Source organism: Triticum urartu, chromosome 1A, assembly GCF_056163025.1.
Source record: "Triticum urartu cultivar PI428250 chromosome 1A, HENAU_Tu73, whole genome shotgun sequence".
Taxonomy (NCBI): Eukaryota; Viridiplantae; Streptophyta; class Magnoliopsida; order Poales; family Poaceae; genus Triticum; species Triticum urartu.
Genome location: NC_141873.1, coordinates 304,022,168 through 304,027,049, shown reverse-complemented (window position 1 = coordinate 304,027,049; position 4,882 = coordinate 304,022,168).

Sequence of the window (4,882 nt, the reverse complement as noted above, 5' to 3'; positions counted from 1 at the left end):
TTTACTACCGTCGTTCTAAGCAAATAAGATGTATAAACATGATAAACATCACATGCAATCAAATAGTGACATGATATGGCAAATATCATATAGCTCCTTTGATCTCCATCTTGGGGCTCCATGATCATCTTGTCACCGGCATGACACCATGATCTCCATCATCATGATCTCCATCATCGTGTCTCCATGAAGTTGTCACGTCATCTATTACTTCTACTACTACAGCTAACGGTTAGCAATAAAGTAAAGTAATTACATGACGTTTATGTTGACACGCAGGTCATGAATAAGTTAAGACAACTCCTATGGCTCCTGCCGGTTGTCATACTCATCGACATGCAAGTCGTGATTCCTATTACAAGAACATGATCAATCTCATACATCACATATATCATTCATCACATCCTTTTGGCCATATCACATCACATAGCATACCCTGCAAAAACAAGTTAGACGTCCTCTAATTGTTGTTTGCATGTTTTACGTGGCTGCTATGGGTTTCTAGCAAGAACGTTTCTTACCTACGTAAAGACCACAACGTGATATGCCAATTGCTATTTACCCTTCATAAGGACCCTGTTCATCGAATACGATCCGACTAAAGTGGGAGAGACAGACACCCGCCAGCCACCTTATGCAACTAGTGCATGTTTGTCGGTGGAACCGGTCTCACGTAAGAGTACGTGTAAGGTTGGTCCGGGCCGCTTCATCCCACGATGCCGCCGAATCAAGATAAGACTAGTAACGGTAAGCATATTGAACAAAATCAACGCCCACAACTACTTTGTGTTCTACTCGTGCATAGAATCTACGCAATAGACCTAGCTCATGATGCCACTGTTGGGGAACGTAGCATAAATTCAAAATTTTCTTACGTATCACCAAGATCTATCTATGGAGAAACCAGCAACGAGGGGAAGGAGAGTGCATCTACATAGCCTTGTAGATCGCTAAGCGGAAGCGTTCAAGTGAATGGGGTTGATGGAGTCGTACTCGTCGTGATTCAGATCACCGATGATCCTAGTGCCGAACGGACGGCACCTCCGCGTTCAACACACGTACAGCCCGGTGACGTCTCCCATGCCTTGATCCAGCAAGGAGAGAGGGAGAGGTTGAGGAAGACTCCATCCAGCAGCAGCACAACGACGTGGTGGTGATGGAGGAGCGTGGCTATCCTGCAGGGCTTCGCCAAGCACCACAGAAGAGGAGAAGAACTTGGGAGAGAGGGAGGGGCTGCACCAAAGGCAAAAGGTGTGTTTGAGAGGCCCTCCTACCCCACTATATATAGGGATCCCAAGGGGGGGGGGGTGCGTCAGCCCCTAGGAGATCCAATCTCCAAGGGGGCGGCGGCCAGGGGAGGAGTCCTCCCCCCCAAGGCACCTAGGAGGTGCCTTCCCCTGCTGGGACTCTTCCTTTAGGGTTTCCCCAGGCGCATGGGCCTCTTGGGGCTGGTGCCCTTGGCCCATGTAGGCCAAGGCGCACCCCCTACAGCCCATGTGGCCCCCCGGGGTAGGTGGCCCCACCCGGTGGGCCCCCGGGACCCTTCCGGTGGTCCCCGTACAATACCGATGACCCCGAAACTTGTCCCGATGGCCGAAACAGGACTTCCTATATATAAATCTTTACCTCCGGACCATTCCGGAACTCCTCATGACGTCCGGGATCTCATCCGGGACTCCGAACAATATTCGGTAACCACATACAAGCTTCCTTTACAACCCTAGCGTCATCGAACCTTAAGTGTGTAGACCCTACGGGTTCGGGAGACATGCAAACATGACCGAGACGTTCTCCGGTCAATAACCAACAGCGGGATCTGGATACCCATGATGGCTCCCACATGTTCCACGATGATCTCATCGGATGAACCACGATGTCAAGGACTTAATCAATCCCGTATACAATTCCCTTTGTCTATCGGTATGTTACTTGCCCGAGATTCGATCGTCGGTATCCAATACCTAGTTCAATCTCGTTACCGGCAAGTCTCTTTACTCGTTCCGTAACACATCATCCCGTGATCAACTCCTTGGTCACATTGCGCATATGATGATGTCCTACCGAGTGGGCCCAGAGATACCTCTCCGCTTATACGGAGTGACAAATCCCAGTCTCGATTCGTGCCAACCCAACAGACACTTTCGGAGATACCTGTAGTGCACCTTTATAGTCACCCAGTTACGTTGTGACGTTTGATACAGCCAAAGCATTCCTACGGTATCCGGGAGTTGCACAATCTCATGGTCTAAGGAAATGATACTTGACATTAGAAAAGCTTCAGCATACGAACTACACGATCTTTGTGCTAGGCTTAGGATTGGGTCTTGTCCATCACATCATTCTCCTAATGATGTGATCCCGTTATCAACGACATCCAATGTCCATGGTTAGGAAACCGTAACCATCTATTGATCAACGAGCTAGTCAACTAGAGGCTTACTAGGGACATGGTGTTGTCTATGTATCCACACATGTATCTGAGTTTCCTATCAATACAATTATAGCATGGATAATAAACGATTATCATGAACAAGGAAATATAATAATAACCAATTTATTATTGCCTCTAGGGCATATTTCCAATAGCATCATCCCTTCCTCTTAATGGAAAACCAACGCAGTGCTAAAAGAGGTAGCACCCGCCATGCCCCGCGTCCGAGCCCATGCCCGTGGTCACCTCACACTCGTCGCGACCCTTGCCCGCGTCGTCGGCTACACCTGCCTATGCGTGCTGCCCTTCCACGCGCTCACGTGGCCGTGCCTCCTCCCCTCTCATTTCTGCCCGTGGATGCGCCCAGCCCACGCTGCGGCCCTGCCGTGCATGTGCGCGCGCACCCGCGCGCTCCTGTTGCTGCTGGCTTCTGCTGCTGCTTGCTCTGCGTGCTGTGCTGCTTCTGCTGCTAACACTACTGCTGCCTCCTCTTCCCTACTACTCATGCCGCGCGCCGTGCTCGCACACCGCTGGTGGCTGTGACCCAGCCACCCCGACCAGCCGCGCCTCCCTGCCCGTCGCCGCTACCTCCCACCTACAGCCACCGCCGCCGTTGCTGCTAGCTCCGCCTGCCGCTGCAGCCTCACTGCGCCGCGCGTAGGCCTCCGCCTCCTCCCCCAGCCGGCGTCGTGGACGCCGGCGGCCGCGCCAATGGCCTCGCCCGATGTCGCGCACTGGCTCCCCCAGTCGGGTGCCCAGCGCCTGGCTCCACTCCGTAACCGCGCGCCCGTTAAGGCCTTGGGCCAATGACATGAGGGGCCCACACCCCAGAACGTTAAAACAAAAAGAATTAAAAATAATAATTAAATAATTAAAATATTAAAATGTTAATTAATTAATTAACTTAATTAATCTAGTTTAATTAAACCTAATTAACCTGCTAATAATACTAACTATTATTAATTGGTTAACAACCTATGACGAGTGGGACCCACATGTTAGATTGACCGGTCAATGGTCAGAGTTGGCCGCTGACGCCATGCCGACATCATGCTAACGTCATAATTGTATTTTCTAATTTAATTAATTCTCCTAATCCTAAAAATGATTTAAATCTTTAAAAATTAATATAAAATAATCCGTAACTCGGACGAAAATACTTTGTACATGAAAGTTGCTCAGAACGACGAGACGAATCCGAATACGCAGCTCATTCATCCGCCACACATCCCTAGCATAGCGAACATGCAACTTTCCCTCTCCGGTTCATCTGTCCGAAAACGCGAAACACCGGGGATACTTTCTCGGATGTCCCCCTCCTTCGCTGATATCACCTCCTACCGCGTTAGGGCACCCCTAGCACAGCTACTTGTCATGTCATGCATCGCTATGCATCTGTTTGCATTATATTCATTGTTTCTTCCCCCTCTTCTCTCTGATAGACTATGAGACTAACGCCGTTGCTGGTGCCCCGATTGACTATGGTGTTGACGACCCCTCTTTCTTGCTAGAGCAACCAGGAAAGCCCTCCCCTTGATCACCAGATATCGCCTATTCTTCTCTCTACTGCTTGCATTAGAGTAGTGTAGCATGTTACTGCTTACCATTAATCCTATTCTGTTGCATAGCCTGTCATTGTTGCTACAGTTGTTGATACCTTACCTGCATTCCTAAATGCTTAGTTTAGGATGCTAGTTTATCATAAGTGGCCCTACATTCTTGTCAGTCTACCATGCTATACTATCGGGCCGTGATCACGTCGGGTGTTGATCACGGGTATATACTATACATATTACACATGATACATGTGGTGACTAAAGTCGGGCCGGCTCGTGGAGTACCCGCGAGTGATTCACGGATTGGGGGCTGAAAGGACCTTTGTCCTGATGGCCGTCGATGTCAAAATCGGCGGATCCCGGGTAGGGGGTCCCGAACTGTGCGTCTAAGGATCGATGGTAACAGGAGGCAGGGGACACGATGTTTTACCCAGGTTCGGGCCCTCTTGATGGAGGTAAAACCCTACGTCCTGCATGATTGTTCTTGATAATATGAGTAGTACAAGAGTTGATCTACCACGAGATCAGAGAGGCTAAACCCTAGAAGCTAGCCTATGGTATGATTGTATGTTGTATATATGATCTATCGACTAGCCGGGCCCTGGTTTATATAATGCACCAGAGGCCTAGGATAACAAGAGTCCTAGCCGAATACGCCGGTGGGAGAGGAGTCCTTGTCTTGATCACCAAGTCTTGTGGAATCTTCCTTGTATGCGGCAGCTGTTGGGTAACGTAGTAATTTCAAAAAAATTCCTATGCACACACAAGATCATGGTGATGCATAGCAACGAGAGAGGAGTGTTGTCTACGTACCCTCGTAGACCGAAAGCGGAAGCGTTAGCACAACGCGGTTGATGTAGTTGTACGTCTTCACGGCCCGACCGATCAAGCACCG